Below are 14,589 nucleotides of genomic sequence, written 5' to 3'. Positions count from 1 at the left end.
GAAGGCTTGTCTGAAAATATTTGTATAGTGTGTAGCCATATATGGAAGTGGAATATGGATGATAAAAGATTTTGACAAAAAGAAAACGGAAGCTTTTGAAATGTGGACCTACAGAAGAATGTTGACCATTAGGAGGTCCTGAATACAAATGGGGAGAAAAGAAATTTGTGGAAATCCTTACTAGAAGAAGGAAGCGGTTGATTTAGTATTGAAGTGAAGTGTGTGTGTGTGTGTGTGTGTGTGTGTGTGTGTGTGTGTGTCGAGGTGGGGGGTAAAAATCATTGGGGGAGAGTAAAAGATGAATGCAGTAAGTAGGTTCAGAAGGATGTAAGTTGCAGTAGTTATTTGGAGATGAAGAGGCTTGCACTGGGTAATGTAGCATGGAGAACTGCATCAAACCAGTCCTCGTACTGAAGTCGATATCGCTACGCGTCACAGTTCGTACTCCTCAACTTTCAGAGTCAAAACTTTACAGAAGTATGTTTTTTAAGGAACAAAAGCAGTGAAAAAATCCGCCACTGATTAGAAATTGTAATGGTACTGGCGATACACTATTCACTGGTGAGCTCGTCCTCAAGTGCACGAAGTATTGCATGTGGCTTTTCGCTAGCACTGTTACATTAGAGCCTAGGTACACAACGAGACAGATAGTCCAAAGTTTCTCTTTTTGTGTACTTGGTTATTTAAGAACAATTGACAAATAATTCGCGGTATTATTTGCCTGCCTGGTTTGTCTAATAACAAGTAAGAACTTTTCTTTTGGAAACAAAGTTTTTCGCTTATTTATCATTAATAGAAACCTGATTATTTCTTTAAAAATACACACTAATTAAGACTGAGGCAAAAGCATTTGTGACGGTAGTTCTAAATTACGCTTTTCATATGAACTTTTTACGCCATTCCATTTTGGCCTGATGCAGCAACACTGTCTCAATATTCCCAAAATGGAAAACAGTCTATTGCAAGTGTTTTATTAACAATGACGCGTTGCGCACGGTTAGCGCATCTTCAGATTATGTTGAGTAGCGGAAATCACGTTAGTCATATTTAAAAGCCATTGACATGATGGCACAGGAAAGTTTTTCTGGTATCTGAATTACCAGTTTAAAAATGCGCGTCTCATAAGCATGCATTGTTGGGTTGGAAGGAACAGCTTATGAGGCAGGTGTTTTTAAAATGTAAATTCAGATAATAGAAAAGCTTTTCTATCTTTATGTTTTACGATTGCGGCCTTCCTTTAACGTGTCATGTCAATGGCTTTTAAATATGGCCGGCCGGAGTGGCCGAGCGGTTCTAGGCGCTACAGTCTTGAACCGCGCGACCGCTACAGTCGCAGATTCGAATCCTGCCTCGGGCATGTATGTGTGTGATGTCCTTAGGTTTGTTAGGTTTAAGTAGTTCTAAGTTCTAGGGGGCTGATGACTTCAGAAGTTAAGTCCCATAGTGCTAAGAGCCATTTTAAATATGGCTAATGCGGTCTTTGCTGCTCACAATAATCTGAAGATTCGCTAACCGTGCGAAAAGCGGTTTTACTAATAAAAAATCTTGCAACCGGAACTTTTCTATTTTTGGAACTTTTTCTTTGATTTCAATTCTCTTGAACCCAAGTGCTTGACAGCAGACTTGTCTCAATTTACTATCGATTTCGTTCTGTTCAGCTGTCTTTAAATTTCATCATCAGTTTGTAAAAAAGTTCATAGAATAATTGGCGCACTTTATTTTTCCATGGAATTTTTCACAAATTGACATTCAGATCTGAAGATAGTCTTCGTACCTCGAAATCGATGGTAAATTGATACATGTCTGCAGTAAATTACGGGACTAAACAGAATTAAAAGTCAGTATTCCCTAGATCGCTGTAACTATTTATTGCGACGGTGTCGCGACTGCTTTTCTTCATTACGTGTCTTCAGTTGCCCATGCAGCAAGCACACACAAGGTATATATCGCGCCGGAGACTCTGGTTCAACTTATGAGGGAATAAGTTCCCGCCCGATATCGTTGTTAATACCCCAGCTTAGAAAGAGAAACAAAAACAAAAAGCCAAATTTCGTAAAAAGAAAAGTTATGTACGTAGCACTGAATTTCTGACGCTGAGCAGTTCTCGCACGAAAGCCCTCTAGCGGCGGGACGCCGCTGGTGGGGCAGGCGGCGTGAATTGTTACAGGATCTGTCAGCGCGGCGGCTGACAGCGCGAGTTACGCCCACTTCGGTCGGGCGCGTGGCCGGTGCGACAAGGGCCGTGCGAGTGCCCGCACGTCGACGCGCGTGTATTGCAAAAGCTATAACTACAGTATTCTCAAATGGATTTGCGGTAGTAGAAGGAAAGACACTAAGAAACTGGTATTATTGTATTTTGAAGCTCTGCATCTCAGGAAGAAACAAAAGACTGGACGTTAATTTTGGCGTTATGTTGCACACAGAAGAATAAAACGGAGAATATTTTTGTTTTGTGCACCTGATAATTTTAAAAACTTTTATTTTCCTGCATTGGCTGTAGTAGTAGATTACTAGGCGGCGGGACGCGATAACGGCGTCGTGTTCGCTGCCGGCAGGTATGTAGGTCGATGCGATGCCGTGTTCTCGCCTTTTGCAGCAGGCTGGATTGTTTTCTTGCTATCTGGTAACAGTCCCTCATTTGTAACATAACACACACTTCTATTAGCGGAAAAGGTAGTTAACTACTCAGTACTCTGGCAATAGCAACACGTCAAAAAAAGTAGCTCAATGAAAAATCGCTAATGATGACATTTATCGGGAAAACCAGGAAGGTGTGTCTATGGAGATACTGTGAAAGTTGTCAGGTGAGAGAAGGCAGTGTAACGAATCGCACAGTTTCTCGCTGCGCGGCTCGCGCTCGTTCGCCTAGAGCCTAAGAAGCTCGCGGCAGCAGTACTTACGCCGCTATGCTCTTGGAGAGGGGCCAGCGCTCCATGGTCGCCTGGTACTTCATGTTCTCTATCTGCTTCTTGAGCGCGTCCTTGTCCATGGCGGCTAGCACACTGGCGTCCAGGGTGGCGGCTGTGTGGCCCGGGGCCCGACTCGCGCCTGCGCAGTATCCTCCGGCGTCCGCGCGCACGCGCGAACTGCTGTGACGTCACTCGCTCGAGGTGGTCGCCCTGGTGCAGACAAGAAACATCGCCGCATCAGCCTCAGGTCGCAGCCAGCCTCGCCGTGCGCATAGGCGAGTGCGTACACAACAGCTTTCAGAAGCAGTATTATGACATGAATGCTAAACCGGTATCGATTCTCCTTGTGTTTCTTTTGGATCTCATTGTTTTAAGTCACTGTTTTACTATCGTTCTCACTTTACAGCCTGGCATAAAATGATGAAGAAGAAAGAAGTTTACCAAACAGTATTTGTTAAAAGTAACAAAAGATGACACTGTGATTTTGCTGAAGACGAAGCTCTTACAGAATTTTACTGCAGTTTTCATCAGGGTCTACTTTTCCACTTACTTTTTTCCCCCAAATGCTGTGTTAACTAAGATGTATGAAAATGTACTAAATCCGACAAAAACAATCCTAATCTCTAGCTCCATAACTTCTGTAGTCATGACAAATCAAGAAAACATTTGTACGTTGAAACAGTTGATAACAGCGACGGCAACGTAACGTCAGAAATGAGCAACATAGCCAACTACCCTAAAAGATGGGAAACAAAAAATGAACCAAAAGGTAACTTAAACTATAAAAAAATCTTCATTAGAAAGATATCTACATATAAATATACAAAATATTAAAATAAATAGCTTTAAATTTATACACTTCGGACTTCATAAAAAATTCTGAAACGTTTATCACGAAACGCAAATTTTCCACAAATTTCGTTGAGGGCGGGGTCAGTTATACACATAGTGTCTTACATATCGAGTAAATCTTCTTAAGCCCGGTCTAACGCACGGCTTTCCGGAGTGGAAAGGAGCGACTGGTCCCCGTCACGAATCCGACCGTCGGACTTGTGTCGAGGTCCGGTGGGCCGGCCAATCTGTGGATGGTCTTTAGGTGGTTTTCTATCTGCCTCGGCGAATGCGGGATGGTTCCCTTTATTCTGCCTCAGCTACACTATGTCGGCGATTGCTGCGCAAACAAGTACACGTACACCACCGTCACTCTACCTCGCAAACATAGTAGGGGTTACATTCGGCTGATGTGAGACGTTCCCTGGGAGAGGGAGGGGGGGCGAACCGCACAATGACCCTGAAAGAGAGTGGTTCGGTGTGGGGCGGCGGAGGGATGAAGTGGACTGCGGTAGTAGTCGTGGGGTTGTGGACCACTGCGGCTGCAGTGGGGACGGAGCCTCTCCATCGTTTCTAGGTCCCTGGTTAACATACAATACAATACAATACAATACAATACAAATCTTCTAAAGGCGTGTTTTGGAAATAAAACCTTTACCCTCTATCAGTTGTTCAAATATATGAAACCTCGAACTCTCGCTCTCAGAAGAACCGACAATGACTTGTCAAAACGTTTTTTCTTCCTCATCACAGCTTGATGCAGTCCAGGGCCGTGGTGTGAGTGAACAGAGACTCTTTATTTCCAATGGTTCTATTAGGAATATTATACATTTCAGCTGTTTTTCAACCACTATTCTCCTTACTAACCACTGCAAAGTCAGCAAGTCGCAGAGTAATACCGTCATAATTCTGATACCTTTGATCTCCTAGTTTGGTCCTAATGCATCTTGACGTTTTAATAACATCTCAAAGAAAATTAAAATTCCTCTGTTTGAAAACAAATATCTACAACTTTTTAAAAAATTACGAAAATCTATGTTGGGAAAGTTGGACCTTTTTCATACAAGTTCCTGACGCAATATACTATTAAATCTCAATGCAACGTAATATTTACATCTAAGCGTGATTCTAAAGGACAATTATACTCTCCATTAACCAAGACATTTATCAAAACATTCAGGTGCGAAAGAATGTGCAGGATGAGATACGTTTGTAGACAGCCAAGAAATTATCTTCATGACGTAAGCAAAAACATAGGTAATGACTAAATAGGTGACAAGGGCGGAAACCCTCAAAACGGCCATTCTTAAATATCTTCAGCATGCGAGGAAACCAGTGGCGCTTCTTGGCAGAGAGCCAAAACTTATTGTTTTAAAAACCGTCTAAAGATGGTACCTTGTGGTAAAGTTGTCACAGCTGTCAGTTCCTTCTGTATTCTTTTATTCTGCAATTCGTCCTAAGTGGTCTAGTGGGCAGTTCTCATTGACCATTCTTGACAACACACAGATCATTTATATGTGCTTATTACCTGATATTGTTACTTCGGAAACACAAGGTGAAACGTAATGATTGAGGCACTGGACTCGAATTCCAAAGAACTCGAGCACAGATTCATCCGTGCATCCACTGAGATTTAGGATTTCCACTTTTTCCTTTTGATTTGAAACTTTTCCTTAAACCACTCAAGATGAACGATTTCTTTGAAGAGGATCACCCAGTTTCATGTCCTACCAGTACCCAGTCAGCGTCTATGCCCCAATGATAGGATCTGGAATCCTCACTTCCGACAACAGGACAACTCGATTGGTTAGCTATATAAAATGCAGCTAAAAATTTTAAAAACGCCACTTTCTCCTTTTCGTTCTATGGAGGCTCTCTACGGGAGCGACACGTAATGGACTGAAGAACTGAAGAGGGTCCTTCGATGAAGTTAATCTTAAGAGAAACCTTCGATAAATTTCATATTTAGCCTTATTGTGGCTATTGATCTGTCCGGAGATGCCTTCTGTAACCGCCCTAAAATAAATATGCAGCTGCTGGTCGGCTGTAGAAAATATCTGAAGACGACCTCTGTAGACGTATCGAAAGCCACAACAGGGACGAAGATGAGACTAACGTCGAAACCGTAAACAGAGGTTAAAGTTGTGTGTGGCTTTGTCTAACCGAAATAATTGACAGATCTGCTTCATGGCTCTTTGGGTAGGTGCCAGACTACAAATCATAGAACTGGAGTCCTATCTCCCTTCAGTCCTAGGTAGAAAGCACAGGTCACACCAGTCTAGAAGAAGTGATCCACAAAACTACTGTCCGATTTCATTGACATCCAGCTATTGTAGAATCATTGAACATGTTCTGAGCCCAGATGCAATGAGGTGTCTCGAATAGAATGACGTCCGCCATACCGACCAGAATTAATTCCGAAAACTCTGGTCATGCAACTCGAGCCTTTCTGACACGACCTCCTGAAAGCCATGAACCAAGGCAGACAGGTGGATGCACTATTTTTGACTTTTCCAAAGAATTTCACTCAGTGACATACAGAAGCTAATTAACGACGGTAGTATCGGTGTAGTATCAATCGAAATTTGTGACCGACTTGAGGATTCATTGGTAAAGACTGTCGTCGATTAATTTTAGGCGTACCCAAGGGATATCTGTGTGAATCCTTGCTGTCAATGCTCTATATTAATTAGCTTGAAACGTCCCCTTAGAACAATTATACAAGACTGTGCTTAAACTGACACACAATATTTTTAGCGCAACGCAATCTGACTTTCAAAAATCGCTACAAAAGAATGGCCCTGACTAACATCAACCTATACGTTTCACAAATCACTTACCTCACAAAAATCTTCGTTATTCGAACTACTGCAATACAGCGAGCGCCACTACTGCCAGCTAAATAAAAGATTCAAACTACGGAAGGCACTTAACTACTAATAGGCATAGTTAGCAAATGAAAGATTTTGATAGAGAACAAACAATGTATTTACCTCAATAGTGTTCAAAAGTCATAATGTATACAGCAGTTCATGACATCCAGTCTTACAACTGCGCAACGCTACGCGCTGTTAACATCCAGCTGCCCAACACTACAATGGCAGACAACAATGCAAACTAGCCACAGACTGCACACAGTACAGCCAGTGATTTTCATACAGAGCGCTACGTGGCGTTACCAATAAGAAAACCTAAACAGCCTACATACATAGCCCCCATGCTCCCCACAAAAAATTTTACAAATTGTTTTGGGCAGTGGCAAATACAGATTTGAAAAAAATTTTCATAGTTACAATAACAAAGATATCAAATGCGCACACTCATTGATACAATGTTGGTCAAAAGCTAAAATTTTCTCACAGTCCATAAAGACAGTCCTGATCATTAATCATAGTAAACTTGCAGTGTTTTTCACAAAGTCTGAGCAGTAAAAGAAAATACACACTGAAGTAGTGGATTTCCATGCAGTCTTGAAGAAGTAGTGTTGTCCTTCCAACGGAAAGATAGTGCTGACTCTTGACATGCACACAGGTAATGGGCCACAACAGAGCAAACCCACCGCAGAGTCAGTCGAAGTTTTGAAGCATATTGGTAGGTAGCTCATCACAGAGCAGACACACTGTATTTCTCGTAGATATTATGGTATTGGTGGGCCACCAGAGGTGCAGACCCATTGAAGTCCTTGTAGAAATAATGGTATTGGTGAGTCATCAAAGGTGTAGACGCACTGTAGTCCTTGTAGAGATGGGTAGCAGCCATCTGTTGCGACTGTGCAGGTGCACAATCACCATCGAAGAGTCTTGCGAAGAATATAGCAAGTCCATGAATCACCACTTGTGCACTCACAAAAAAATTTTTTTTTGAAATGTCCTTAGAACCAGCAATGCTGTTATCCAGTCCCTTGCTGAATTATCAACACACGTGCAAGCACTAACAGTCCCAACTTCTCACATACTGTGCATATATTATGACCAACAGAAACGTGTGCAGTGAAATGATACTTAATTTGAAGAATTGGTAACAATTACAATTTGACAACATAAAAATACAATAACAAAGGTACAAAATACATCATTAAAGAACATAATAATACAGATAACATTTGTAGTAACACAACTTCACACATGAGCATTAAAACAAAACAGCGTAAATAATGTCTAAACATCTTTACAAAGTAAATAACATATTATCAGAAAAATTCTACAACGTAAATCTTATTAGCTAAACACATTAAGACAGGAAAAACACAAATTCACATAGTGTAATAACACAAAAATACAGGACAGCGTTTGTTTTCAGTGTGACATTTGGTACTGCAGTCCACCCCAAAACTTCATTCCATATATCTTTCCTCTTATTTCAACATTTGTTTCCACCAAAAAAATTCTATCCAAGCATGCTTTCTGTATTTATATGTTCACACATTTATTACCTCATTATTTATTTCCATTATCTTACCTCATCATTTATTTCCAAGAAAATCCTACCTAAACCTGTTGTCCCTAAACCCTACTTTTTTGGTTCATATCCTCTTTCAAAATGCTTTTTTGGCCAAACCATTTTCTTATAGCTTCTCAATGCATTTCTTCCAATTCATCACAACTTGTTCCCTTATATGGTCTACCCCATCTTAAGCTAACTTAAATCTACTGAGCTCAGATGCTAAACTAAGGGACGAGGCAATGCAGCAGCACAAAACAATTAACACAAACAGCAATGACAAAAAAATTCAAATTGGCAAAGCAAGCAGCACGAAAATAAATTAGCAGAGCAATTGCAATATTACAACTAATATAAGACAATGCGCAGCAAACAAGAAAAATAAATTAGTAAAACTAGCTTAATACAATGTAAAATTCAGTAGGACTATGCCTGGCAAACAGCAGCAGAAAATGCAATAACTTATACCTAAACATGACATAGCTCAAGCAGAAAAATATTACAGTAAAAATGGCCATTTTTAATACCTATGTCACATCTTAACACTAGAGTGATGCATCACAAAAACTTACTCTGCAAGAAAGTTACCAAGTCATTAAAAATTATTTATGTAATTCCTGTGAAGGGAAATGTCTATTTGTGCTCTCTTTTCTAAGAAAGTATATCATAAACGTATTCTTTACTGGGTCTGTAGACAGAAAATAGTGATATTAGTACATCTATTAAATTTTATAATAACCAATGCTGCAGTGCAGCTAGAAACTAGATATTAAAGAAAATGAGCAAATATGTACAAAGGAAGGCATGAAACATCATTCATTAGCAATATGACATTTCATAAGGTAGTAAAAAAAAATCTCTCAACTAGAAAGACAGTAGTCATAATCATCAAACGTACTATAAAAATCATGATTCCATATCAAATATATCATTCAAAGCTCTCATAGTGTCACAATGGTTCCGAAAAAAATGAACAGTTCACTAAGTACAGACAAAGTACAGTTTCGTAAGTGTGAAGTTATCCAACTGTGTAATTGCGTAAACATGTGTCACCGACAAAAAAAATTTTTTTGTTTCTCTGTTAAATAATTAGATAGCTGTGTAATTCTGTGTTGGAGAAATATGGTACCGATGTGTAAAGTTGTATAAGCAAATACCATATTAGCTAGGGCTCCTTGTGCTTGCCACACACATGGTACACAAAGTAGGCGTGTACCCCCCTGAGGATTAATGTAATTATACCCTCAGGTGTTACAGATTACAGCAATGGAATGAAATGTATCACGGAAAACCCTTGTATCATTGTACTTCAAATATTTTTAAAAATAAATGTTTTAAGTACAAAATTAATCACTCAAATGCGTGTCCTGTAGCGCTAAATGTGCATCTTGCTGTAAGGTAATTCTGTGAAAGCGTCGTAGTTATCGTCCTCTGTAAGCAAAGTTCTGCTGAAGTCAATGTACTTACCTCATCATAAACGAAAGTGAAATGCTTTGCGTATAGATATTGTAGTTATTACGTACCTTACCGTGATCAAGAAAGTACTATAATGTAACGTATTGTTGTGCATCGAAAAAGGCTGTCTCATTGTAGCTATACCACAAAAGTTACTGCTAAAACATGTTTTACTTTCCAGAATAATTCAGAAAAACTGTGCAGATATAAAACAGAAACACTGAAAAAGCAACATTGTAAATTGTCACTCATTAGTAGCGTCGTGATAAAATCGTGTAGCTGTCACATAAACTAACCACTGTGTCATCTGGTATCTCACAGAAAGTACTTTAAATCCAGAATGTATTTTGAAGTAAACCAAAATGTTGCATTAAAATCTCATTAGCAGTACCAGTATATGTTCTAAGTATGTAAGTCTTACAGTCGTTACGTAATTGTGCAACTAACAAGCAAGAATGTACATTCACAATAACACTGTGTCGTTTGTTCACAATAACAATGCATTCGTAATATCTGTTTAAATAAGTTCTCTTGGTTCTTGACTGGATGTTTAACTTCAAACATTGTTGCATATTAACAGATTCTAAGTCTGACAAAGCATACTAGTAATGTAAAGTGAAAAGTTATATGGCAAAGACAAAGTTAAAAAGCAGATTATCTCTCAATAAACGGTTTTACATGTGAAATGTGTTGCAATCTTTTACCCTTTATAGTGCGCAGACTTTCAGCTTCAAAGCAATTATCATGTTGTATATGTCGGTAAGGAATGCTAAAATTTTTCTCAGGGTTAGCGTGTATGTTATTTTTCCCTGAGTCAGCCAGCGCACGTGGCTGCCTGGGGTGAGAGTCATTGTGTGTTTCTTTGTTGGCGCGCGTCGTTATTGGGATTTGAAGGTCTAACTTCTACAAATTCACCTTGGCGAGAGTGCCCTGCTCTGTTTGAATCACGCCAATTTTGGTTAAATTCTGGTCTGTTGTTAAGATTATATCGTCTGTCGTCATGTCGGTAGTTTCTGTAGTTTTTTTCTTGTGGGTCTCGTGGTGGAGAATTTCTCCATGAGTCGTAACTGCGCGGTGGACCGTTGCGTCTAAAGTTATTCTGTCTCCCCTGATAATATTTATTTTGGTTCCCATATTGTCTGTTTCTCTGATTGTCTCTGTGATAGTCATTACCGCGGAGAGGTGATCTTTCCCTGTAATTATTACTACTCTGCCAACGGTTGTCATACGGGTGGTGTCTGTTTTGGTGACGATTTGTGTTGTAAGAATAGCCTTGTCGCGTCCAGTTATTATTTCTTTCATCGCGGAATCGCGACGGATGTGACCTGTAATTGTTGTGTTCCTGTTTTCGCGTTCCCGGATTGTCAGTGTCAATTTCTAATTCTTGTAAGAGTCCTTGAAAAGCTTCAATGTTGTCTTTGCTACGTCCTGCCAAAATAATATGTCGTAAATGTTCAGGCAATTTGATTAAGCAAATGCGGATGAGTTCTGAGGGGCTGTATGGGTTTGACAGGTACTGATTCTTGTGCAACATGTCTTCAAAATATTTCACAAGACTGGAAAAATCAGATTGTTCGAAATGTTTCATCATTATGATGCCATGTTTTACTCGGTCTTGTGTGGCTTGAGACCAATATGCTGAGAGGAAGGCATGGTAAAATTCTCCTTCACTGTGGCAATCGTGAATGACCGATCGCATTCTTACAGCTGGTTCATTCTCTAAGTAGCCACACATAAATTCTAATCTGTGTTCTAATGACCAGTTGGGAGGAAAACAATGAGAGAATTGATGAAGCCACGCTTGTGGATGAATGTCGTTGCCGGAATTCTTAAATATTTTGAATTTACGTGTAGTAATGAACAGCTTATAGTCAAAATCATCATGTCGACGAGTCGCATGTCGGTCATTGTTACGTCTTTTCGACGGTTCCATCTCAAAATTCGGTGTACCTTGCCAATTTCTTTCATAATTTCCGAAGTGCCCTGTGTTATTATTTTGTGGCTGTTCCGTATTTCTATGTCCCTCTTCCCGTATTGGAGCGCGAATGTCCTCTGAAATACGTAATTCTTGTATTACCTGAGTCAGCTGATCTTGTACTTCCCGGATTTCTCTTTGGTGTTGCGTATTAATTTGATTCTGATTTTGTTTGAATTTCCTAATTTGTTCGCACTCTTCTGTGTCATTAAAGACGACCGGTTTTGTGTCATTCAGATTATCATCTACCTTCGTAGATAAATTATTTAGCTGATCCGAAAGTTCAACTACTGTCTCTGATAATGAACTAATTTCCTCCATGTGTCTTTCTGAACCAATTTTCAGAGTATCTACTGTGTCCTTTAAGTTTTCCTGAGTTTTTGCAAGTTGCGTAACCGAATCGGTAGATGCAACTGAGTCAATTTTAGCTTGCAAGGTCTCATGATTTTCATGAACAATAGTTTGCAGTTCTTTTATGGCTGCTTCGTGATTCTGTAATGCATTTTCATGACGCGAAAAAATAGGTTGGAAATGCTCACAAATTTGTGTTTTTACGTCATTACAGACTTTTTGACATTTCGATTCGATTTTATTTAACTCAGTAGTTAAATCTTCACGTGTTTGTTCAAGCGTGGTGTGAAGATTTTGTTCCATTGCGTCTAACTGTTGCTGTGTTTGTCTCTGGTGTTGTTCCATTGTGTCTAACTTTTGAAGATTTTGTTCCATTGTGTCTAACTTTTGAAGATTTTGTTCCATTGTGTCTAACTTTTGAAGCTTTGGCTGTGTTTGTCCCATTTGTTGTATTAATTGTAATAACAATGCACTGGTGTCTGAAACATGTTCCTCAGTGCTTTTCGGCAGTGAATTTGCACCGGCAACATTCACATTTTGACAAGCAGAAAATGTGTCTTAACTTATTTGAGAAAACGGTGAGGACCCAAAACCTGAATCTACAGTATTTGCGAGATTGTGTCCTGTCATTTTGGATTCCTGAGGCAAGCTGTTGCCGACCGATCGATCGATAATGCTTCCCTGTTCACTATTTGTTTCACTGCCTACACCATTATTTGCAGCTCGCTCCATTTCCCTATGCACAATTACCAAATTAATACTTTGAACATTAGTTAATTCATTACTCTGCGGCGCTAACACACTGCTTTCGTCTTCACTGCCATTTCTCAATTTACTTTGAAGCCTAGTATTACGTTTTACACACGCCATTATTGTCACAATATTTCACACGACAACACAGAAAAGCACAATTTGAAGAGCAAAATAACAAAACACATTAACATAGCATTGAAAATAATATCTAGTTAATTGCAAGCGCAGCTGCGAAATACTTGGTGCAAATCTACATGCATGCCACAACTGTGTACAACAATGAAAGACTACAACTACAAAGAAAATTCTCTCTATAATTACGCGCTAGCAATAAACAAAAGCTACACTAATTACACAAACTACAAGAAAAACTCAGAAGACTGCAGTGAGGTATGCTCGGCTAAGGGTCGACATATGAAACGTCCCCTTAGAACAATTATACAAGACTGTGCTTAAACTGACACACAATATTTTTAGCGCAACGCAATCTCACTTTCAAAAATCGCTACAAAAGAATGGCCCTGACTAACATTAACCTATACGTTTCACAAATCACTTACCTCACAAAAATCTTCGTTACTCGAACTACTGCAATACAGCGAGCGCCACTACTGCCAGCTAAATAAAAGATTCAAACTACGGAAGGCATAGTTAGCAAATGAAAAAAAGTTCAAATGGCTCTGAGCACTATGGGATTCAACTTCTGAGGTCATTGGTCCCCTAGAACTTAGAACTAGTTAAACCTAACTAACCTAAGGACATCACAAACATCCATGCCCGAGGCAGGATTCGAACCTGCGTCCGTAGTGGTCTTGCGGTTCCAGACTGCAGCGCCTTTAACCGCACGGCCACTTCGGCCGGCTAGCAAATGAAAGATTTTGATAGAGAACAAACAATGTATTTACCTCAATAGTGTTCAAAAGTCATAATGTATATAGCAGTTCATGACATCCAGTCTTACAAATTTCAAAACTCCGCCATCTCTCTCCCCACATCCACCACTGCTGGCGGCTCACCTCCAACTGCGCAACGCTACGCGCTGTTAACATCCAGCTGCCCAACACTACAATGGCAGACAACAATGCAAACTAGCCACAGACTGCACACAGCACAGCCAGTGATTTTCATACAGAGCGCTACGTGGCGTTACCAATAAGAAAACCTAAACAGCCTACTTACAAGCTGACAGACGATATTAATAGTAACCTCAATCTGATGCAGTTGTCTGTAATGACGAACTGTCTGTAAAAAAGCTCCACAAATTTTGCATCAGATCTTGATTAGCTTTCAAAGTAGTTCAAAGATTGGCAAATCACTTAAAACGTTACAGAAGAATAAGAAAATATACTATCCTATGACTACAATACGAGGTGTGGCTAGAAAAAAACCGGACTAGTACTGGTGAAACAATAAAACGAATGCAATAAGGCTGAAAGTCGCGTGGCCTGTCACGTGACTCTCGCTCCGCCTACTGCTCGAGTTTTCATCTGCCTCCTGCACTCAGTCTGCCCGTGGCGTCTGTTTTAAGTAGTTGACGTTTTGTCTGTGCGTCGGAAAATGTTGAGTGTACAGAAAGAACAGCGTGTTAACATCAAATTTTGTTTCAAACTAGGAAAATCTGCAAGTGAAACGTTTGTAATGTTACAACAAGTGTACGGCGATGATTGTTTATCGCGAACACAAGTGTTTGAGTGGTTTAAACGATTTAAAGATGGCCGCGAAGACACCAGTGATGACCATCGCACTGGCAGACCATTGTCAGCAAAAACTGATGCAAACATTGAAAAAATCGGTAAACTTGTTCGACACTTTCCTTGTCAACTCCTGTTAACTCAGACACTGCTCTGATTGTTAAACGGCGATCTTGTCGAACAA

The sequence above is a fragment of the Schistocerca nitens genome, chromosome 2 (genome assembly GCF_023898315.1).
Source record: "Schistocerca nitens isolate TAMUIC-IGC-003100 chromosome 2, iqSchNite1.1, whole genome shotgun sequence".
Classification (NCBI taxonomy): Eukaryota; Metazoa; Arthropoda; class Insecta; order Orthoptera; family Acrididae; genus Schistocerca; species Schistocerca nitens.
The sequence above is the reverse complement of the archived record's forward strand: the minus strand, read 5'-3'. Positions refer to the sequence as shown.